This window comes from Giraffa tippelskirchi, chromosome 8 (genome assembly GCF_054371585.1).
Source record: "Giraffa tippelskirchi isolate mGirTip1 chromosome 8, T2T-mGirTip1v1.2.pri, whole genome shotgun sequence".
NCBI lineage: Eukaryota > Metazoa > Chordata > Mammalia > Artiodactyla > Giraffidae > Giraffa > Giraffa tippelskirchi.
Window position 1 is genome coordinate 76,999,901 of NC_137282.1, and position 25,908 is coordinate 77,025,808.

The window sequence follows — 25,908 nt, forward strand, 5'->3', positions numbered from 1 at the left end:
GAGCTGGACACAACTTAGCGACTAAACCAACCAACCAAATGATGTTCCAAGAGTATGCACATCAACACCAAAGAATTGATGCTTTTGAACTGTGGTATTGGAGAAGACTCTTGAGAGTCCCTTGGACAGCAAGGAGATCCAACCAATCCATCCTAAAGGAAATCAGTCCTGAATATTCATTGGAAGGACTGATGCTGAAGCTGTGATACTTTGACCACCTGATGCAAAGAGCTGAGTTATTGGAAAAGACCCTGATGCTGGGAAAGACTGAAGGCAAAAGAAGAAGAGAGAGGCAGAGGATGAGATGGTTCAATAGCATCACTGATTCAATCGATATTAATTTAAAAAACTCTGGGAGATAGTGAAGACAAGAAAGCCTGGCATGTTGCAGTCCATGGGGTCACAAAGACTTGGACACAGCTTAGTGACTGAACAGCAGCAACAAATACAAGAAATAACCATCTAGAAATAAAAAATATTCAATATCTGAAATGTTAAAAAAAAATTACTGAAATTGAGCAGTACCCTTCTGGGCCTTCCAGGGGATGGAAACCCACCACATCCCACCCCACCCCCACCATGGCCAGAGGGGTTCTTGAACCCTTGGCTGAGTTCTAATGTTCACATATAAGGAGAAGATTTCTAAAGTCTGGAAAGAACTATAAGCCAGGACTGGGATGAAAAAATTCCTAGAGCTCACCTAGAACTCCAACCACAGTGGAAAATCTTTGTAATGCACAGTGTAGAGTCTTCATGAGGATTCTGCCTTACTAGAGGGGTAAATTCACCCTACACTGAAGGCTTATCTGGACTCACCCTAAGAAAGATGAAAAAGAAGTCTTGAAAGAATCCCAATCACTTTAGTGTATGCTGGAACAAAATCTAGCATATATTAATGAAGCAAAATCCAACAACAAACAACATAAAGTTTTGCATGTCTGGCATCCAATCAAAATTTATGAGGCATGAAAAGAATGAACAACGTTAAAATGACAGAAATGAATATCTAGCAGGAGATAGAACACAGGAATTAGAAATAGGCTCTGCATTTTCAAGAAAACTGTGAATGTGGTGAGGAGACAAAAGGTATAAAAAAGAGCAGAATAGAGCTTCTAGATACTAAAAATATGATATTAGGCATAGAAAACATACTGGCTGGGATAAATAACAGATCCTACATTTCAGGATAAAAACTAGTAAAACTTGAAGACACAGCAATTAGAAAATGATCAAATTAAGATGTATGGAGAAAGTAACATGGAAACTTACATTACCATATGTAAAATAGATAGCCAATGGGAATTTGCTGTATGGCTCAGGCAACTCAAACAGGGGCTCTGTATCAACCTAGAGGGGTGGGATGGAGAGGGAGGTGGGAGGGAGGCTCAAAAGGGAGGGGATATATGTATACCTATGGCTGATTCATGCTGAGGTTTGACAGAAAACAACAAAATTCTGTAAAGCAATTATCCTTCAATAAAAACAAATATATCAAAAAAAAAAAACAACAAAGAAATAGAGGGAAAAAAGATAAAAGATCATAAACAGATCTTCAGTAAGTTAGAGGGCAATAGTATGTGGTCCAATATACATATTAATTGAGGGTAAAAAATATTAAAGTATTTTAAGAAATAACACCAATTTTTTTCTAAATTTTATATAAACTATAAATCCAAAGATTCAAAAAACTCAAATTGCCAGGAGAATAAACATAATCAATACCCACTCTGAGGCAATCATAATCATTCTGCTGAACACCAATGATAAAGAGAAAAATCTCCCAAGCATCTAACGGGGCTAGGGTGGTGGGCTTACTGCACAGAAGACAAAGACAAGAATGAGAGATAATTCATCAAATACCACAGGCAGCACTCAGGGGTGAAGGAAAAAGGAAACTGCAATCCAGAGTTCTTCACTGAGGGAACTCTCTTCTAAAATAAAAGGCCAAAAAAAAGAGAGAGAGAGGTAATTAGTTGCCAGTAACATATCATCTTGGAAATAAAGATTAAACGAAGTTTATCACACCAGAGAAAATTATGCCAGTTGAAAATTTGAATACATACAAAAAATAAAAAGTGGTAAAATTTTATATACATATATATATATATACACACATCTATATACATATACACATCTCATACACACTTACAATGCTGTTTATCTATACATTATGCTGTGTATATACACATGATGCTATGTTTATATATATGTGTGTATATATATATATATACACACACACACACAACACACCATATAGCTCTATGACAGTCTCTTCATTTTCATGTCTTTAAAAGATAAAACCTCCAGTTATGACAGCATTGGAGGGTGCAGAATGCCTTTCACATACACACACACACACACACACACACAAAGAAACTTTATAAAACAGACAAAAACAACATTATTAAAGGTTCAGAAAAATTTTGAAAGGGCAAAACAAATAACAGACTCTAATTCTTGAGAAGCTAAGGAATTTCGCGTGAGAAAGGTACATGTCTCTGACTTTCTTGCCAAGTGCATTTCTCAAGCACCCCAAACTCAGTCAGTGACAGTGAAATCTTATTCAGGGCAGAGCTGGTAATTAAAACAAGCAGTCTTGCTGCCAGAGGAGGCAAACATGACTTGAGGTGGTGAATGAAAATGCATGGCAACATTATCAGTGAAAATATCAAATTCTGTTGAGAAGTAAATGGGAAAGCTTGCATCTCTGCTAGCCTGAGGTCTAGTCCAGTTGCAGAAGTGAAGCACAGCCAGCTGTGTAACATGGAGATCCTGGAAATGAAAGAGTCACAGAAGCTCATCACAGACTCCAGGCTGGAGAAATTTTCATGTGGAGGGAAGAACTGGAGAGACTAGTGGAAAGTAAAAATTCAGAGATTTAAGAACCTTTAACCTACTTCTCCTGTCCCACTGCACAAATCCATCTGTAGAGACTGGAAGACTTATCAGCTCGAGAAGACTGAGCACAATTTTTCCCCCAAATCACTGGCTGACCACTATGCTATTAAGTCATAGAATCAAGCCCTAGAAAACTAGACTGAAAAATAAGAATTCAAAAACACAGCACAGAAGTCAGACCTGCACATGCCTCAGGAAAATAGGTACTTGATTATAGGTACTTGAAAATAGGTAGTTGAAATGTTAGTAGCTCAGTCATGTCCAGCTCTTTGTACCTCAGGGACTATAGTCTGCCAGGCTTCTCTGTCCATGTGATTTCCCAGGCAAGCATGAAACATACAAGCAATGAGAATCCCACAGAGGAGAGAGAAAGTGGCAAAAAATATATTTGACAAAATAACTGAAAACTTCCCAAATCATACGATGATTATTGATGCATACATCTAAGAAACTCAAATAATGAACACCAGATTACACCTAGATACGTCACAGCCAATGGCCAAGAGGAAATCTTGAAAGCAGCAAAAGAATAGTACTCATCACACACAAAGGAACAAAAGTAGGATTAATAACAGCTGACTTCTCATTAGAAATAGCACAGGTGAGAAAGGAGTGGAATGACAAAGCACTGAGAGAAAAAGTTGTCAACCAAGAAGTTCACCTTCAACAAGACGATCGATCAAAAATGAAAACAAGACTGCCCTGCTGGCTAAGATACAATGATAAAGGAATGTATTTACACCGTGACATCAAATCAACAGACAAAAAAGAACAAGATATGTGAAACAATGATTTACAAGACGTTGGGAATCAGGTAACAGAGAACAATGATACAGGAGAGAATAAAAATGGTTCAGGTGAACCCAGGTTTTTCCATAAGACGTCACAGATGTTGGCTGAACTTTTTGGCTAACACAATACATGTTTATTCTAATATATGTGCTAAACATATATAAGTATATATTACATATAAAATATATACTACATGCTATAAACTATATGTGTTTCCCTTGTGGCTCAGCTGGTAAAGAATTTGTCTGCAATGTGGGAGACCTGGGTTCAATCCCTGGGTTGGGAAGATCCCCTGGAGAAGGGAATAGCTACCCACTCCAGTATTCTGGCCTGGAGAATTCCATGGACTATATATTAGAATAATACAAGCTTCCTACCTGGAGGTAGATTCAAGGATGTAGCAGAGACAGGAGCCACCGGGTGAAGGTTCCGGTTCAGGTTCAGGCTCCAAATTGGGAAAGGAGTACGTCAAGGCTGTATATTGTCTTCTTGCTTGTTTAACTTATATGCAGAGTACATCATGAGAAATGCTGGGCTGGATGAAGCACAAGCTGGAATCAAGATTCCCGGGAGAAATATCAATAACCTCAGATACACAGATAACACCACCCTTATGGCAAAAAGTGAAGAACTAAGAGCCTCTTGATGAAAGTGAAAGAGGAGAGTGAAAAAGTTGGCTTAAAACTCAACATTCCAAAAACGAAGGTTATGGCATCTGGTCCCATCACTTCATGGCAAATAGATGGGGAAACAATGGAAAAAGTGACAGACTTTATTTTCTTAGGCTCCAAAATCACTGCAGGGAGTGACTGCAGGCATGAAATTAAAAGACACTTGCTCCTTGGAAGAAAAGCTATGACCAACCTAGACAGCATATTGAAAAGCAGAGACATTACTTTGCCAACAAAGGTCTGTCTAGTCAAAGCTATGGTTTTCCCAGTGGTCATGTATGGATGTGAGAGTTGGAATGTAAAGAAAGCTGAGCACCAAAGAATTGATGCTTTTGAACTGTGGTGTTGGAGAAGACTCTTGAAAGTCCCTTGGAATGCAAGGAGATCCAACCAGTCCATCCTAAAGGAAATCAGTCCTGAATATTCATTGGAAGGACTGATGCTGAAGCTGAGACTACAATACTTTGGCCACCTGATGTGAAGAACTGACTCACTAGAAAAGACCCTGATGCTGGGAAAGATTGAAGACAGGAGGAGAAGGGGATAACAGAGGATGAGATGGTTGGATGGCACCACTGACTTGATGCACATGAGTTTGAGCAAGTTCCAGGTGTTGGTGATGGACAGGTAAGCCTAGCGTGCTGCAATTCATGGGGTCACAATGAGTCGGACACGACTGAGCAACTGAACTGAAATGAATGTGTCCAGATTGTTCAGGTAAGAACACCAGAAGCAATAAGATGCACAGATGGAGAGACAGCCAGTAGTCTCAACGTGGTACCCTTCCATGTACATCTGAGGAAACTATAGGAGGTCAAGGTTAAATTGTTCACATAGAATAAAAATGATAGAAAACAGGTAGAAATCTAGATCTATGCAAAAAAAAAAAAAAAAAGAAAGAAAATTACAAATAGTAACAACGTGGGTTATTATAAAGCTTTTTTTTCTCATTAAATATAGCTCTTAACTTTTAAAAGTTAACAAAGGACTTATTACATGTATGATATAAAGGTATATAACTATTATAGCATGTACTGTGAATAGTATAACATTCTTAAGAATAATATGTCTGCCACCAATTACGTAAGAGGAATAAGCTGAAAGTACAGGCATACTTCATTTAATTGTGCTTCACTTTATTGAACTTCACAGATACTCATTTTTTACAAACTGAAAATTTGTGGCAGTTCAGTATGGAGCAAGTCTATTGATGGCATTGTTTCAACAGTGTTTGTTTATTTTGTATCTTTGTGTTACATTTTGATAATTCTCATAATATTTCAAACATTTTCATTATTGATTATGTTTGTTATAATGATCTGTTCCCAGTGATCTTTGATGTTACTCTTATGATTTGCTGAAGTCTCAGATGATGGTTAGCATTTTTAAGCAATAAAATATCTTTTAAGTAGGGTATGCACACTGCACTTTTAGACATAATGCTAATACACACTTAATAGACTACAGTGTAAGCCTTACTTTTATATGCACTGGGTAACCAAAGAATTTTGTGTGACTAGCTTTACTGTGATATCTGCTGTATTGCAGTGTTCTGGACTAAACCTGAAATATCTCCAAGGTATGCCTGTATTCCATGTTATGGTCTAGTATGTTTTATGGATAGTGGTCATTATTATTTGAAGACAGGCTTTAATAAATATTTATATTTATAACATATAATAGCACATACATTAGAATATATACTATATATGTACTATGTAATGTAGTATATATGTATAAGTAGATTTACAATGTGTACATATATACTGTATAGTCTATTATTGGATTCGCCAAAATACTCACTCAAGCTTTTCCATAAGATTTTATAGATGTTGGCCAAAATTTCTGGCCAACCCAATACATGTTTATTCTAATATATATGCTAAACTTATATATAAGTATGTATAACATACAAAATATATGTAACTTACACTATATGCTATAAGGTATATACTAAAATAATACCAGAGCGATTTGTAGCTAATAATCCAACAAATTAGACAAAATTTTTAAAAACATTCAATTCAAAATAAGGCAGGAAAGTAAGTAAACAGGACAAAAGAAAAATAAAACAAATAGAAATCAAATAGCAAAATGGGCAATTTAGACTCTGCAATATGTCATCATATGATATGTAAATGGTCTAAACATCTAATTAAAGGTACAGATTGTAAGACCAAATATAATGCAAGACACACTATTGCCTACAACAGACACAGTTTAACAACAATGACATGTCTAGTGTAAAAGAAAAGAAAAAGATCTCCCATAATAGAACAATCTTTTTTTAAACTGGAGTGGCTATATGAGTATCAGAAAAATATATTTCAGAACAAAGGATATCAGCAGGGACAAAGAATGTATTTCATAACAGTGAAGGGGTGAATTAATTCGTCAAGAAAATATAACAATCTTAAATATTTATGCATGAAATAACAGTGTTCTTACATAAAGAAAAACAAACAATAGTCAAAGAATACTGATAAGTGACAGAACAATGGACAATAGGCTTTAGAATAAGTGAGTGCTATGGATGGATTTTAATATATATTTAGGGAACAATCTAGTCAAAATCAGCAGAATGCAGTCTTTCAAAATAAAAATGGAAGCATTTACCAAGACTGACCAGATCTGGGCAATAAAAAGTCACATTCAAATTAAAAGAAATAAAATCAAACAAATGTTTTGTTTAAACTCAATAAAATTAAAAATCTATAATATAAAGATATCTGGAAAGGTCCAAATCAGGGTCAGTTGTAACAATATGGAAAGTTACCTTGAGTGAAAAACACTTCACGGTTCAGTATTGCTGGAGGTAGTCAAACATTAATTGCATCTAATAGAGAGGTTTTAATAAATAAGGAAATTACTTCTAATCTATAACATGGGGAAATAAAGTCTTCCTTTCTACACGATGAGCTGATGATGGCAAAAAAAAAATGATTATTGCTTTTTTTTCTTTCCACTCCACTCCCCACTGGGTAACCCAACAGAATGTTTTACATATAGTAAAATTTAATAGGTGAACTGAAAGAGAATTCAACTAAAACTATTCAAAGTTTATGGTCTGATTTTTTATGGGCAGATAATAGTGGATAATGGTCAGTATAATTCATAAAAGTCAATAAAATACTTTATGACTAAGCATTCATATTGTCGATCAGTTCAGAAGCATCAAGAAGGGAATCGAGATGATGATTCAAAGAGTATCCAAGGAAATAAGAATCTTGTAGTTTCCACTAGCTTGGACGTAAGCCAGAGCTATACGGAATCATTCAGTAAGAGTACAGTGAACAGGAAGAGAGAGAAAAGAGAGACAGACAGACACACCTGTGGTCAGAAAGAAGCACAATCAAAATGTTAAATGCTCACAGGAAACATAAATATTAGGGCATTTTTAGGGCTGTGATTTAATTAATGTCACTAGAGTTTGCTGAAAAAGATGAAAAAAAAGACAGAAAATGAGAAAGGGAGAGAAGATTTTAAAAATAATTTAAAGAAAGCATTGCTCGTTCAAATTTGCAGGCTAGAAAATAGGCATTTTCATATACTGACTATGTTATACAGGGCAGAGCAAGCACAAGAACACAGGCTACAATGCATCAGAAGACAGATTAAAGATAAAATAAGCACCAGAAAGAAAACTGTATGCAGTTTTAAGAGGAATGAAGAAAGTTTTCATGTACTAATAAAACAAAAAGGGCAGAATTGTGTTTACAGGACAGTGTCTCACATATATGAGATGGGGGGATGACTCTCTCTCTTGTTATATCATTTTGATTTTTAATCCTTTGCATGTATTACCTATTCAAAACAACAAATTTCACACACACACGCACACACATACATGGGTTCCCAGTTAAAAGGTAAACCTCCCTGATCACTGCATTTGCTTTGTATGTGCTCCATTCTTCACATTTCAACATTAATCATGAATACAAGACTCAATTGAAGTTTTAAGTCCATAGATCTAGCAAGGCTCAGAGAACAGTAGGAAATAATAACAACACAGGAAATGTTCCCTGCTTATGTCTGGGTGACGTGCCTCAGTATATATGAGCCTGTGTGTATAAACTTGGCCTGCCCACCGCAGAGAGTTGCCTTTGCTGCTTGGTGTGAAAAACTGGCACAACAAATGCGGAGGCAAGACTAAAGACTCTTACAGGTCACGTTGATTTACTCTGAGAGAGCACAGTTCCTGAAGAAAGGGATATAATTTATCCAGAAGTTGAGGAGACCACTGAGGAAGAACAGAATTAGCATAATCAGCTGTTTGCATGGAAAGAGGGATTTTGAGGGACTGTTTTTTAATTTTTCTTCTTTGAACCCTAAGAAGATACACACACACACACACACACACACACACACACAGACACACACAATTATATGTGTATATGATACATGTAGTACATTACAATGACGAAATGAGAAAACAGTATGTGAAAGTGCTTTATAAACAAATATATAAATACAAAAATATTTTACACATATACAAGTATATAAAATATATCTAGACATATACATAGAGACATAGAGATACAAAATTAACATATAGAAATAAATGTAATAAATGCAAATAAAGAAACAAATATAATATTTTGAAATTGCAGTGTTGGAGAACTCTTGAGAGTTCCTTGGACAGCAAGGAGATCAAACCATTCAATCCTAAAGGAAATCAACCCTGAATATTCATTGGAAGGACTGATGCTAAAGCTGAAACTCCAATATTGTGGCCATTTGATATGAAGAACCAACTCAAGGAAAACATCCTGAAGCTGGGAAAGACTGAGGGCAGGAGGAAAAGGGGGTGACAGAGGGTGAGATGGCTGGATGGCATCACTGACTCAACCGATATGAGTTTGAGTGAGCTCCAGGAGATAGTGAAGGACAGGGAAGCCTGGTGTGCTACAGTCCATGGGGTCAGACACGACTTAGAGACTGAACAACAACAACAATATTTTTAAAATTTATTTATTTATTTTAATTGGAGGCTAATTACTTTACAATATTGTAGTGGTTTTTGTCATACATTGACATGAATCAGCCATGGGTGTACATGTGTCCCCATCCTGAACCCCCCTCCCACCTCCCTCCCCATCCCATCCCTCAGGGTCATCCCAGTGCACCAGCCCCAAGCACCCTGTATCATGCATTGAACCTGGATTGGAGATCTGTTTCACATATGATAATATACATGTTTCAATGCTATTCTCTCAAATCATCCCATCCTTGCCTTCTCCCACAGAGTCCAAAAGTCTGTTCTTTACATCTGTGTCTCTTTTGCTGTCTCACATATAGGGTCATCATTACCATCTTTCTAAATTCCATATATATGTGTTACTATACTGTATTGGTGTTTTTCTTTCTCACTTATTTCAGTCAATATAATAGGCTCCAATTTCAGCCACTTCATTAGAACTGATTCAAATGCATTCTTTTTAATAGCTGAGTAATATTCCACTGTATATATGTACCACAGCTTTCTTATCCATTTGTCTGCCAATGGACATCTAGGTTGTTCCACGTCCTAGCTACTGTAAACAGTGCTGCAATGAACATCGGGGTACACGTGTCTCTTTCAATTCTGGTTTCCTCAGTGTGTATGCCCAGCAGTGGGATTGCTGGGACATATGGCAGTTCTATTCCCAGTTTTTAAGCAATCTCCACACTGTTCTCCATAGTGGCTGTACTAGTTTGGATTCCCGCCAGCAGTGTAAGAGGGTTCCCTTTTCTCCACATCCTCTCCAGCATTTATTGTTTGTAGACTTTGTGATAGCAGCCATTCTGATCAGCGTGAGATGGTACCCCATTGTGGTTTTGTGGTTTCCTTTTGCATTTTTCTGATAATGAGTGATGTTGAGCATCTTTTAATGTGTTTGTTAGCCATCTGTATGTCTTCTTTGTAGAAATGTTTGTTTAGTTCTTTGGCTCATTTTTTGATTGGGTTGTTTATTTTTCTGAAGTTGAGCTGCTTGTACATATTTGAGATTAATTCTTTGTCAGTTGCTTTGTTTGCTATTTTTTTTCTCCCATTCTGAAGGCTGTCTTTTCACCTTGCTTATAGTTCCCTTCATTGTGCAAAAGCTTTTAAGTTTAATTAGGTGATCCTCTACATAGAAAACCCTAAAGATACCACCAGAAAATTACTAGAGCTAATCAATGAATATAGTAAAGCTGCAGGATATAAAATTAACACACAGAAACCCCTTGCATTCTTATACACTAACAATGAGAAAACAGAAAGAGAAATTAAGGAAACAATTCCATTCACCATTGCAACAAAAAGAATAAAATACTTAGGAATAAATATACCTAAAGAAACAAAAGACCTATATATAGAAAACTATAAAACACTGATGAAAGAAATCAAAGGTTACACAAACAGATGAAGAAATATATCATGTCCATGGATCAGAAGAATCAATATAGTGAAAATGAGTATACTACCCAAAGCAATCTATAGATTCAATGCAATCTCTATCAAGCTACCAATGGTATTTTTCACAGAACTAGAACAAATAATTTTACAGTTTGTATGGAAATCCAAAAACCTTGAATAGCCAAAACAATCTTGAGGGAAAAGAATGGAATTCAAGGAATCAACCTGCCTGACTTCAGGCTCTACTACAAAGCTACAGTCATCAAGACAGTATGGTACTGGCACAAAGACAGAAATATAGATCAATGGAACAATATAGAAAGCACAGAGATAAATCCACGCACCTATGGACACCTTATTTTTGACAAAGGAGGAAAGAATATACAATGGAGAAAAGACAATCTCTTTAACAAATGGTGCTGGGAAAACTGGTCAACCACTTGTAAAAGAATGAAACTAGAACACTTTCTAACACCATACACAAAAATAACCTCAAAATGGATAAAGATCTAAATGTAAGACCAGAAACTATAAAACTCCTAGAGGAAAACATAGGCAAAACACTCTCTGACATAAATCACAGCAGGATCCTCTATGACCCACCTCCCAGAGTAATGGAAATAAAAGCAAAAATAAACAAATGGGACCTAATTAAACAACAGTATTTTATATAACAAATATATTTAAGGAGATATTTATAAATGTATAAACTTTGTTACAATGACCTAATGTGAAAAAAAAATGTGAAAGTGTAATAGAGAAGCACTTTTTGTATTCTATAACAAATTAATCACTAAAGAGATGTTGCCTGTAAGCCTAAGTTACACATAATGGCCAGTTTCCTGGAATCCTGCCTCTTAGGTAATGAGCTTTAAGCTAAACACCTTTGTTTCACTCACAGGACACATCCTGACCAGGCCCACCTATGACTGGCTGTAGGTGGGAGAAATCCACACATCCCCTCTGGAGACTGATGTGACCAAGAAGTGTTTGACTTCTTCCCAAGAGCCCAAACTCAGGAAGGTGGTGTTTTGAGGCAGGTGCCCACTATCGTCTCGGTTTCCTGGACCTTCCGGATAAAGTTGTTAATTCCTTTCCCCAAGAACTCGTCCCTCAAGACTCATCTCTCAACCACTTGCCTGCCATGGGGTAAGCAGTATGAGCTTAGATCCAATAATGCAAGTGCTCTGTACATAGTATTTTCCTCATCCAGTCATTGTAACAAATTTTAAGCATCCTTTTTGTCCCCAGTTTAACTGAGAAGTAATTTGGTTTATTTTTATTAGATTCCATATATAAGCGAAGCACGGTGTATTTGTCTTTCTGTGGATGCCTTCACTTAGCATAATGCTTTCACGGCTCATTCATTTTGTTGCAAATAGTAGCATTTCCTCGCTTTTTTACAGCTGAATAGTATTCCATCGCATGCCATGGAACTCCCTTCAAGTTACTGTTTTCATCTCCTTTGGCTACACTCCCAGAAGTAAAATTGCTGGATCATAAGGTAGTCCCAGTTTTAGTTTTTCTGAGGAAACTCCATGTCTTTTTCCATAGTGGCCGTGCCAGTTCACATTCACACTAACAGCATCCAGGTGTTCCCTTTTCTACACATCCCCACCAACACTTGTCTTTTTGATGATGGTAACGCCAACAGGCGTGAGGTGATATCTCATTGTGGTTTTATTTTGCATTTCCCTGATGATTAGTGATGCTGAAAATCTTTGTATGTACCTGTAGCCTTTCCTATGTCTTCTTTGGAAGCATGATCAAATAGTTGAAGGATCCATTTAATACAACACAGTTAACAGTCAAGGTGAATTTAGTCCATTCATTCATTCACTTATGTATTCATTTGCTCATTTATTCATTTATGTATTCATCTGCTCATTCATTTGAGAGCTTACTAGTGACCAAGTGCTTTTCTTTTTTCTGAGGCCACAAAGACAAGCACAGCCTCTGCCTCCGGGGAGCTCACATTCTGGCAGAGGATGAAGTCAGACATCATGTGCTTTTGGAGAAATGTGGGTAGGGACACGGGAAGCACACAGTCCTCAAGTCTGGTGCTGCTGGGTGAGCTGGCATTTCGGACATGGTCACTGAGGGCTGCTCTGGGAGGGACAGACAGGGGAGTGCCTCCCGCAGAGGAGTTCATTGAGCACCAAAGGACTGATGCTTCTGATGGACATGACACAGCCTGCGCCACCGGAGAAGTGATGAAAGGTGTTCTGCTATGGTGGGGCGTCCATTCACAAAAAGCTTTATCTTCAAAACCAATCTCTGCCTTCTACTATCACACTCCTGTGTGCAAACCACCTGGGATGACCATTCAAAATTCTCTGGGACCACCTGGGGATTCTTATTTTTGACTCTGTCAGGGTTGAATGCAACAGAAGCAACTCTTGCAAAGTACGTGGGTTGAGGGGAGACTGGATGAAAGCAGCAGGTGACAGAGGGGACAGAGGGCTCATCGGCCAGCCTGTCTCTGCCACCACCCGGTCCCTGCACTGTTCAGCCCTCCTTCAAACGTTTGCAAAGTGATGGTCTGTGCCAGGGAAGTAGTTCCCAAAACCTCGATTTTTGTTTGTAGTGGAATTTTTGTTGTTGTTCTGAAACATGACACACAACAGAAATACCAGACAAATAGCTAAGAGTTGGGTGACTCAGAGGTGAAAAGAAAAATCTCTCATGTTTCCCCTCCACTGCTCACCTGGAATACTTCTGTGACTGGTTTTGTGGGTTTCCCCACACCAATCAATTCTCCCATTTTCCAGACAAAAGCTGGGTGACCTAGGATTCAATTTAGCTTTGAAACTGTCTACCCCAGGGTTCACACAGACCCCACCAGTTAGGAGCTTGGTCTCAAAAGACCCCCCCAGCTCAGAAGCCTTGCATCAGGTTATCACATGCACTTCTGATCAACCAGCTGTAAACCAGGGTCCTCACAACCATTCTTTGCTAGGATGGCTCACAGAACTCAGGGCACCACTACTTATGTTTACCAGTTTATTATATAATTAAGGCAATGACAAAGGATACAGATGCACAATCAGATGAAAGTGACTAGGGCGAGTCTGGAAGGGCCCAGAGTTTCTGCTCCCACAGAGATACAGCACCCCATCACTCCAGGACTCTTGCCTGGGAAGTCTCATGGACAGAGGAGCTTAGAGACAACTTAGAGACTAGACAACGATCCTCCCAGTACATGGATGTGTCCACCAACCCTGAAACTCTTGGAACGTCATTTGGTTGGTTGGTTTAGTCGCTAAGTTGTGTCCAACTCTTGCAGACACCATGGATTGTGGCCTGCCAGGCTCCTCTGTCCATGAGATTCTCTAGGCAAGAATACTGGAGTGGGTTGCCATTTCCTCCTCCAGGGGATCTTCCCAACCAAGGAATTGAACCCAGGTCTCCTGCATTGCAGGCAGATTCTTTACTGACTGAGCCATGAGGGAAGCCCATAATTTAGAGATTTTTTTAGAGGCCTCATCACATCAGCATGATTAATTATTAACTCAGTTTCCAGCCCCTTTTCCATCTCTAAAGGACAGAGGTGAGACTACAAGTCCTAAGTTTCTAATCACACTTGATTTGTCTTGTGACAGTCCCCACGCAGGAGCCATCAGCAGTCAGCTCATCTGAACAAAAGATGCTTCTACCACCCAGGAAATTCCAAGGAATTCAGGAGATCTTGTAAGGTGGTCCTATCACACCCAGGGCTCAGAAAAGTACAAAGGTTTTAGGAGTTCCATGTCAGGAACCAAAATCAAAGACCAAATATTGGCAGAAAATGGGTGTGCATGTGCTCTTTGAGACCCCATAGACTGTAGCCCACCAGCCTCCTCTGTCCATGGGATTTCCCAGGCAAGAATACTGGAGTGGGTTGCCATTTCCTACTCCAGGGGATCTTCCCGACCCAGGGATCGAACTTGAGTCTCCTGCATTGGTGGGCAGATTCTTTACCACTGCACCACCTGGGAAACCAGCAGAATGTGGGAGCAGAGACAAATATAGTATTTCCCAGGAAGGAATTCTAGATGCCCTCCCAGTTCTACTCCCTCCCGAGAAAAAAATCACTCAGGAAGAGCCCCAGAGCCCTGCCGCAGATGACAAACTGTGGAGTTAATGGAAGACATGGTCTCCTGCTAACTCTTCAGCAGTTGAAGCAAGAATAGATTTCAGAATAGAGAGCATGATACAGAAGCACGTTAAAGAGAAGGCATGGTTGAAAAGTTCCTCCACAAGCCTTCACGGGACACTATCCAGAGTCAGGCTGATGATGCCCCAAAATGTAACTGCAAGATAACACTAGCAGATAACCTGAAGGTAACCTGAAAATGAGGTGCTCCCCCCAAAAACCAGAAGTCTCCAGGTCAGGTGCCATGCCCACTTCGCTCATCACTGTACTTCCATCACAGAAAGCCACATATGGCATTTTGTAGCTTCCTAATGACTGTCTTTGGAACAACAAAGATGCAATGAGACAAAAATTAAGAGCAAATACATTCAAACTAAAATGTATGACAGGGAAGTAAAAGTAGGAAGTCTAAATTTATTGTACTACATAGCCACTGTTCTTATGTGGGAAGGAAGGAGTCTATGAAAGGAAAAAAAAAAGGATAAGCAAATAAAATAAAGAATAAACAAGTCAATGTAATGTCCACCCTGGAGTCTATCAGCCCCTCCAAGAAACTGGGGGAGATGTTAGATTAAACTGTACCCTACAAAACGTTATCTGAAAATATCCCCGGGAAATGCCGCAAGAAAAACGGGCCTCACACGTGCACCTCTCACTCACATGCATCTGTAAGTCAAAGTGCTGATAAATGATGGAGTCTCTGACCTGCTTTAGACTTTCTCATTGAAAGTGATGAATTGGGGAAGGAGAACAGCTGAGACATGGCTGGAATTAGTTAGTACCTAAGCTGCATATTTTAGAGTTGATATTTACTTTGACCTACAAGAGCAGCCTTGACCATCCTTATTCATTAACACATTTCCTTCAGGGGCTCAGACACAAATCCTAGGAGGTTTTTTTTTTTGTAGGGAGGAGGGAGTTAGCAATAACAAGTAAAATGTATTTGGCCATCCCTAAAAATTATGAAGAGCCCGTAGACAAGAGAAATGACTTACAACGGCAACCACAGGGAGACTTGATACCATGAAGGAGTTGAGACGTGTAATAATAGGGGAAACAGCAGGGTTTGCAAGGCAAGTTCCCCCTGTTGATCCATCACCTGCCGTGTGTCTGATTTAAGAAACTCTACAGGTAGCGAAAGAGCACTGATTAGCACAAACAGATGATAAGGTATTGATATATGAAGACTGGGATAAAACTCACAAATCAATACATTTTGACTTCTTCCTAAGTGTATAGTGCCCAGAGTAGCAGAGCTTATGGCGATTACACAGTAATTGTTAATACATTTTTAGTCACACGATTCTGATGTGATCACATGGTATTAGCTGAGGTTCCCTTGCAGCCAGCACAGAGCTGATGCTTAATATATATTGATGACTTGATGAATAAAGATGAATGACTTAAAATGGAAAAAATGCTGAACTATACTGTGAAGAAATATTGGACTTAGTTGAGATAAATGCTGTCACAGCTACTATCTATAAACAATCAACAGCTATGTTAATCTAACTTTCTGTGCTTCAGAGTTTTTAAAGCAATCAACAAACTATCAATACTTTCTTTCTATAAGCCCATGTTGTTCAGACTATTTCAGTCACTTGAGTATTTAAGTTCCTATGCGTCTGGCCATCATTCATTCAGTAATTTGTCCATTCACTCACGTCCATATTGATCTGTTCACTAGTTCTTTCATGCATTCATTCACACATACATGCATGTTTCATAACTTCCACTCTTCACCCTGTCTTTCTCCATCTATGTGCCTTCCCTTCTTGACTTCTCTGGGAAACGCTGGGAATCTGGCTCCTGCTTCTTTCCTATTGTGCTTGCAAAGCAGAAAGCCCCCCATTACAGTACATTGGTGTAGCCACTTTCCCTCACCACAAGACTCTGCCTGGAAGACCCCATGAAAAATGTTCAGAGCAGTTAAGCTCAGAATTGCTTCTTTGTTTGCCATCTTCTTAACCCCTGGTGGCTCAGCTGGTAAAGAATCTGTCTGGAATGCAGGAGACCCAGGTTCTATCCCTGAGTTAGGAAGATCCCCTGGAGAAGGGAATGGCTACCCACTCTGGTATTTTTGTCTGGAGTATTCCAAGGACAGAGGAGCCTGGTGGGCTACAGTCCATGGGGTAGCAAAGAGTTGGGCATGACTGAAGCAACTAACGTTTTTCTTAACCCCTTAAGAACAGCTTTTGAGACTTATCTCTGTTTCTATGAACCATGATAAATATCATGTTAATCACAACATACATGAATTCATAGGTACAAAAAAATAACAGAAAAGAAGTTCACATCAAACTTGGAAAAATAAAGAAAGGATGCCAACTCAAATAAATGTCAGATTATCAGAAAGCAATATGGAAAATGCAATCATCTTCCTTTCCTCGCATTTATCAATATGGTCTACTGAGTGAAAAAAAGAACAGTTAGCCAATAGTGCTAATAGGAAATGTGTAGCACCAATTTCACTACCCTTTCTGAGCATGGTGATCAGAGGACAATTCTCGGGACTCCTGTCTCCATCCTTGACTGCTTTTCACTTTAACTATTAAACCGGTATGTGTTTCATGTTTACTTATTCTTCTGGGTTTCAGAACCTGCATATATACTGGGTTTGCAAAAAAATAAAAAATCATTTACCTGCAGAAAATTTATTCCCGCACTATGCCCACATGGATTCTTAGAATATTTCATTTCGTAACTGTGGACTGTAATGAATGGGCATAGAAGATTTCTAAGCAAAGAAATAACAGAGTTGTGTTCTAGGAAGATTTTCGAAGCACAGTGTGTTTCTCTAGATGTGGGATGAATTTAAATTATGTTTAAATCGTTGATGTACCTAATTCATAAAGGTCTGTGGGATGACACTGCAGTACAGAGGACTATTTGCAACTACTAATACTTTGTATTTGCAGAGTGCTTCATAGTTAAAAATACTTTTTGTTATCTCACTATATCTTTACAATTACCTCGTAAAGTAGGTAGCCTCATCCTCATTTATAAATACAGAATAAGTTTCAGTCATCAATGTTTTCATATACATTATAGTTAGGAGATTTAGGACCAGAATTCAGAGAGTGAGAAGTCAAGATATCATGTGATATCAATGATGTCAGTAGCGATGGCTCCATTACTTCAATGTTAGGGAACAGGAGACACTGGAATTAACAGCAAATAAAGAAAAGTAAAATTTAAAGATGCAGGTGTGTGCATGCTAAGCTGCTTCAGTTGTGTCCGACTCTGTGTGACCCCTATGGACTGGAGCCCTCCAGGCTCCTCTGTCCATGGGATTCTCCAGGCAAGAATACTGGAGTAGGTTGCCATGCCCTCCTCCAGGGGATCTTCCCAACCCAGGGAACAAACCCATGTCTCTCGTGTCTCCTGCTTTGGCAAATGGGTTCCTCACCGCTAGCACCACTTGGGAACCCCTAAAGATGCAGCTACCTAAAACTTAAAGTATTTAAATAGGGGCAACTCATTGCTTCTACTTCTGTTCTAATCAAACACGTAATTTCACTTTAAGAAAAAAGAATAGGGTCAACTTAGCATTTTGAGTGGGAGATGACCAGGAGGGAGCCACCCAGGACTTTGGCCAGGAACAGTGCCTTCTCTCTCAACTTTGGCCTCCAGAATATTGACAGCAGATCATGGAGATTCTCAGTCTCCACAATCACATGAGCCAATTTCTTACAACATTTTATAATCAATATAGATGAGAAAGAGATATACAAATGATTTTTATCATAAAATGACTATATATGCAAAATACATAGATGATTATATATAAATAATATAGATGACTATATATGATACATGTAAAACATACACACATGATTCATTATAAGTAATTGGCATTTTTAAAGTTTTTAATTTTTATTCTATATTAGTGTAAATAATTGGCATTTATACACACACAAACCTTTTAGGCCTGTTTCTCTGGAGAACCCTAACACCCCCCTCCCCGACTCCAGCCTGAAATATCTGCATACATTTCATGGTTGGTGGCTCATAGGGTAAATAATCAGTCTGCAATGCAGGAGACCTGGGTTCGATCCCCAGGTCAGGAAGATCCCCTGGGGAAGGGCATGGCAACTCACTCCAGTATTCTTGTCTGGAGAATCCCATGGACAGAGGAGCCTGGTGGGCTACAGATCATGGGATCACAGAGAGTCAGACACGACTGAGTGACCAACACTTGCATTTTTCCTTTTTTTCAATTTTACAACATCCAGACCTACACCCAAATCTGTGCCCTCTGCCCGGCCCCACTGCCAAAGTCTTAGAGCACAACTAGGCAGTCTCATAATCGTGACATGTACCTGCCCAGCTGCAATCATTTAGGAGCCAGAGGCAGTGGAAAGGGCATGGCACCTCAGGGTGGGACAGCGGCCCCAGACTCATTCCTCCGTCAGGCTCTTAAAACTACACTCGCGCATCTGGAGTGTCTCCCCACGTCCCATCTCGTTTCATTCTCCCCTTCTGCTGATTTACTTCCTCGAGTTTCGGTTTCTACATTGCATTCATGGTGTTCCTTCCTTGGATGACATGTTAGCCTCCAGGATCCCCACACATGACCTCGACAACTGAATTATATGAAGCAGTTCATACACACTCATCCTAAAAACAGGGAGTCAGCTCAGAGCAGTAGATATATTTACTTGTTAGTGGTTACTGTTCTTAATGCAAAGAAATAGAGGAAAACAATAGAATAGGAAAGACTAATGATCGCTTCAAGAAAATTAGAGATACCAAGGGAACATTTCATGCAAAGATGGGATCAATAAGGACAGAAATGGTATGAACCTAACAGAAGCAGAAGATATTAAGAAGAGGTGGCAAGAATACACAGAAGAACTATACAAAAAAGATCTTCATGACCCAGATAACTACAATGGTGTGACCACTCACCTAGAGCCAGACATCCTGGAATGTGAAGTCAAGCAGCCTTAGGAAGCATCACTATGAACCAAGCTAGTAGCGGTGATGGAACTCCAGTTGAGCTATTTCAAATCCTAAAAGGTGATGCTGTGAAACTGCTGTACTCAACATGCCAGCAAATTTGGAAAACTTAGCAGTGGCCACAGGACTAGGAAATGTCAGCTTTCATTCCAACCCCAAAAAAAGGCAATGCCAAAGAATGTTCAAATTACTGCACAATTGCACTCATCCCACACGCTAGCAAAGTAACACTCAAAATTCTCCAAGCTAGGCTTCAACAGTACGTGAACTGTGAACTTCCAGATATTCAAGCTGGATTTAGAAAAGGCAGAGGAACCTGAGATCAATTTGCCAACATCCATTGGGTCATCAAAAAAGCAAGAGTATTCCAGAAAAATACCTACATCTGCTTTATTGACTATACCAAAGCCTTTGACTGTGTGGATCACAACTATGGAAAATTCTGAAAGAGATGGGAATATCAGACCACCTGACCTGCCTTCTGATAAATCTGTATGCAGGTCAGGAAGCAACAGTTAGAACTGGACATGGAACAACAGACTGGTTCCAAATTGGGAAAGGAGTTCATCAAGGCTGTGTATTGTCACCCTGCTTATTTAACTTATATGCAGAGTACATCATGAGAAACGCTGGGTTAGTTGAAGCACAAGCTGGAATCAAGACTGCCAGGAGAAATATCAATAACCTCAGAAATGCAGATGACACCACCCTTATGTCAGAAAGAGAAGAATAACTAAAAAGCTTTCTGATGAAAGTGAAGAGGAGAGTGAAAAGTTGGCTTAAAACTCAACATTCAGAAAACTAAGATCATGACATCTGGTCCCATCACTTCATGGCAAATCAATGGGAAACAGTGGAAACAGTGACAGACCTTATTTTGGGGGGCTTCAAAATCACCTCAGATGGTGATTGCAGCCATGAAATTAAAAGAAACTTACTCCTTGGAAGAAAGTTATGACCAATCTAGACAGCATATTAAAAAGCAGAGATATTACTTTGCCACCAAAGGTCCATCTAGTCAAAGCTATGGTTTTTCCAGTCATGTATGGATGTAAGAGTTGGACTATAAAGAAAGCTGAGAGCTGAAGAATTGATGCTTTTGAGCTGTGGTGTTAGAGAAGACCCTTGAGAGTCCCTTGGACTGCAAGGAGATCCAACCAGTCCATCCTAAAGGAAATCAGTCCTGAATATTCATTGGAAGGACTGACGCTGAAGCTGAAACTCCAATACTTTGGCCACCTGATGGGAAGAGCTGACTCATTGGAAAAGACTGGAAATAGAACTGCCATATGACCCAGCAATCCCACTGCTGGGCATACACACTGAGGAAACCAGAATTGAAAGAGACATGTGTACCCAAATGTTCGTCGCAGCACTGTTTATAATAGCCAGGACATGGAAGCAACCTAAATGTCCATCAGCAGACAAATGGATAAGGAAGATGTCGTACATATACACAATGGAATATTACTCAGCCATTAAAAAGAATACATTCGAATCAGTTCTAATGAGGTAGGTGAAACTGGAGCCTATTATACAGAGTGAAGTAACCCAAAAGAAAAACACCAATACAGTATACTAACGCATATATATGGAATTTAGTAAGTCAGTAAAGATAACCCTGTAAGCCAGACAGCAAAAGAGACACAGATGTATAGACTGTATTTTGGACTCTATGGGAGAGGGTGAGGGCGGGACAATATGGGAGAATGGCATTGAAGCATGTAAATTATCGTATGTGAAACGAATCGCCTGTCCAGGTTTGATGCATGATACAGGGTGCTCAGGGCTGGTGCACCGGGATGACCCAGAGGGATGGGATGGGGACGGAGGTGGGAGGGGGGTTCTGGAAGGGGAACACATGTACACCCATGGTGGATTCATGTCAATGTATGGCAAAACCAATGCAACATTGTAAAGTAAAAAAATAGATAAATAAATTTTTTTTAAAAAAGATCCTGATGCTGGGAAAGACTGAAGGCAGGAGGAGAAGGGAACAACAGAGAATGAGATTGTTGGATGGCATCACAGACTCAATGGACATGAGTTTGAGTCAACTCTGGGAGTTAGTGATGGACTGGACAGGAAGGCCTGGCATGCTGCACTCCATGGGGTCACAAAGAATGAGCGACTGAGCGACTGAAGTGAACTGTTCTTATTAGTGTCAGTTGGCATTTCAATATAATTTTAGTTGAATCAAGAATTTTGAGAACATGTTTCAATTGAAATATACTTTTGTCTTGCCAACAACAAATTTTTTAAAATCACAAATCTCAATTAAGAGTACCAATCTTTGAATGTAGGTAATGCTAACAGCCACCAGCCACAAAAAAAAAAAGAAAATGATTATGCCCAAGCTGAGGCTCAGTTTAATACAAGAGCTGAAATACAAGTGCAAGTTTAAATGAAGGAAGAAAACTTCATTAATCTTACTTACGGGTAAACCTATAAGACTCAAAAGGTATCCCATCCCAGAGAATTTTCATTGCTTAAAACAGACTTTTTTTTAGAACTTTTATTATGTCCTTAAATTCTTTTAAGTGATTTGAATTTCAGTTATGTTTGTCAATCTAAAAATTTCCACCCATTGATTTTTAGATGATGGCTTGAATTGGATGATACTGAGTCATAGTCAATTTGTAAATATGTACCTATGGCATAATTTTCTTTTAAAAGTTAGTAACATGTAGATTAGCCAACTGAAAAATAGCTAACTTGCTTTTATCAGCACATCTTTAAATAACAGCTAATCAAAGAGTAGACACTCATTTACTCTGAACAAAAAACACTTGCTTCATTAAACAATACGTCTACAGTTCACATGATAAATTTAAATAACAAATACAAATTCTGCAAGCATATTAAGGGATAACAAGAGATGCGAAAGAACATACTTTTGAAAAGGGTGATTGCTCTGTGAAGATAATTTTTATCACATTAACTTGAAATACACATGAAAGAGCATTGATGTTGAATAAGTTGTTGCAGAAATCCAACTTTAATTTCTATTATCATACTACTTGTGACTATATCAAAAGAAAAAGACTGTGGGTAGCAGATGAAGAAGAGGAAATAATAGATCAAATCAACTTATGTTCAAAGGGTAAGCAAGGTATTCAAAGAAACTTTTCATCCTTAAAGACACATTTTTGTTGAAACAAGATAGGAAAAAGAGTTACAGGTATTAACTCCTCAACTGAAATTTGAGTACCCTATTACTGAAGATGGGCTTCCCGGGTAGTGCAGTGGTAAAGAATCCTCCTGACAAGCAGGAGAAGCAGGAGATGTGAGTTCGATCCCTGGATCAGGAAGATCCCCTAGAGAAGGAAATGGCAACCCACTCCAGTATTCTTTCCTGGAAAAGTCCAAGGACAGAGAAACCTGGAGGGCTACAGCTCATGGGGTCACAAAGAGTCGGACACTACTGAGCACATACACATACATTACTGAAGATCTCTTCCTCCATCCACTGCTTCTAGAATAAATCACATCTTTTTAGCAAGATATAAACACTTTGTTTCCTAATATGATTTCAGTGAAAACTGCAAGCATGTCAAGTGACTTACAACAGGGAAATCTCTAGTTTGTGAAGCAGTTTTAAGCTCCAGGAGATGGTGACGGACAGGGAAGCCTGGAATGCTGCAGTCCATGGGATCACAGAGTCGGACATGACTCAGTGACTAAACAGCAACAAATTCCAAACAAAATGTTTAACTTATGGAGAGAATTCTTATGCCTTTTTATTGCTTTTTAATATTATTGACAGAACTTAACTAGCATATAATAACTCATTTGTTTTCTGAGCTCCTGAGTTACCCAAATCAGCTAACAACTAACTTGTAGTGAAATTCTTATAGGTTATTTCATTTCTATCAGTTCAGTTCAGTCGCTCAGTCATGTCCGACTCCTTGAGACCCCATGGACTGCAGCACACCAGGCCTACCTGTCCATCACCAACCCCCAGAGCCTACTCAAACCCATGTCCACTGAGTCGGTGATGCCATCCAACCATCTCATCCTCTGTCATCCCCTTCTCCTCCTGCCTTCAATCTTTCCCAGCATCAGGGTCTTTTCCAATGAGTCAGTTCTTCTCATCAGGTGGCCAAAGCACTGGAGTTTCAGCTTCAGCATCAGTCCTTCCAATGAAGATTCAGGACTGATTTCCTTCAGGATGGACTGGTTGGATCTCCTTGCAGTCCAAGGGACTCTCAAGAGTTTTCTCCAACACCAAAAAGGCAAAAAGACATGACACCGAAAGTTGAGCTCCGCAGGTCAGTAGGTGCCAATATGCTACGGAAGAGCAGTGGAGAAATAACTCCAGAAAGAATGAAGAGGTGCAGCCAAAGCAAAAACCATACCCAGCTGTGGATGTGACTGGTGATAGAAGCAAAGTCTGATGCTGTAAAGGGCAATATTGCATAGGAACCTGGAATGTTAGGTCCATGAATCAAGGCAAATTGGAAGTGGTCAAAAAGGAGATGGCAAGAGTGAACCTCGACAATTTTGAAATCGGTGAACTAAAATGGAATGGAATGGGTGAATTTAACTCAGATAACCATTATTTCTACTACTTGTGGGCAGGAATCCCTTAGAAGAAATGGAGTAGCCATCATAGTCAACAAAAGACTCCGAAATGCAGTACTTGGATGCAATCTCAAAAAGGACAGAATGATCTCTGTTTGTTTCCAAGGCAAACCATTCAATATCACAGTAATCCAAGTCTATGCCCCGACCAGTAATGCTGAAGAAGCTGAAGTTGAACGGTTCTATGAAGACCTACAAGACCTTCTAGAACTAACACCCAAAAAAGATGTCCTTTCATTTCATTTCTATAGTAACTCATTAAACTGATTTCTGCAAATGTCTTCTCCAATGCCAGAAGCCAACTTACTGTATAATAGAAAAAAAATCTGATTCTGTATTAGATTTGTTTCTTTTCTTTAAACTTTGTGCTTACTCATGCAATTCTAATTTAAGAATCATTCATCAGAAACATGCTAGCCATGACGATGTGTACGTTTTCCAAAATCTCAGAGGCTAAACACAATAGGTTTACTTGTTTCCCACAAGAAATTCAAAAAGAATGCCCATGGTTGTCAGGGAGCCTTCCAGCTAGTCATGAAGAGACTCTGGTTCCTTCTGTTTCAGAACCTGCTCTAGGGTTCAGTCGGTGCATTTGGCCAATGGTTGGAAAGATCAGGTCCATCACTTCTAGTTCATTCCACTGGCTGGAAATCAGCAATACGATGCCCACCCCTGAGAAGGCAGTATAATACGTACAGTAACTGCAGGACCAGAGAAGAAAGAAGTCTAGTGGACAGCTAGACAGTCACTGATACAAAAATGACTTGCCTGCTCTTCCTTGTGTTTTAACATCCGAAGAGATATTATATTCCTTTGGGCCATACATAAGGATTCATAGGGGAAAACAGCACAGAAACTATACTCTAGCATTTTAATTCTAAATTGTTCAACAATTACTTGCCTCAGTCTTCATATACTTTCTTGAATATCCAAGTTAACACTCAAAAGCCTCTCCCAGGAGAAACACTTGCGTTTGCTGCCACTCATCAAGATTTCCCACAGATGCAGTGGTTCTTGGTCTGTCTGCTTTCAGAAACTGTCAAAAGAAATTTGTTCCGTGAATGTACTTGCTTGAGACACACCTCTGTTCCAGCAGCTGTATCAGCCTCCATCTCGTGAGCCAGATCTGTGCCGGGCTCTCTTCGGGCCCCTGATCCTTGGAGGCACCCCCCCCTCCCCCCCGCCCCGTTCTCAAGCCAGGTCAGAATGACTTCACCTCAGGTTGGGTTTTCACTCGCTGCCTCATAAAGCTGTCCTCGATATAATTTAAGAACCATCTGATGGCTGCAGTTATAACCCAGCAGATGTCTAGGTAGTTAAAGCCCCCTGGAGCATGGTGCCATACAATTTGGAACTCTTTGAAAGTGGTCCAGTATTTTGCACTGTTGCTGTTTGCTCTGCCCCAAGGGACTCCAGCAGATGCTACCGATGCCCCTGGCGTTTCTTCTCTCATCTCCATTCTTTATATACTCTCCTAACACCCAATA

General features: G+C 39.3%; 1 long non-coding RNA gene across 1 annotated transcript in view; it reads right to left on the reverse strand.

Annotated features, from left to right (window-relative positions):
• Positions 1-25,908, reverse strand: part of LOC145519090 (uncharacterized) — a 255,141-nt gene that overhangs the window by 207,551 nt on the left and 21,682 nt on the right. Inside the window, exons 2-3 of the long non-coding RNA XR_014063528.1 lie at positions 25,323-25,457; positions 4,068-4,241 (exon numbers count right to left, since the gene is read on the reverse strand). This is a non-coding gene — a long non-coding RNA (uncharacterized LOC145519090). The remainder of the gene's footprint in view (positions 1-4,067; positions 4,242-25,322; positions 25,458-25,908) is intronic.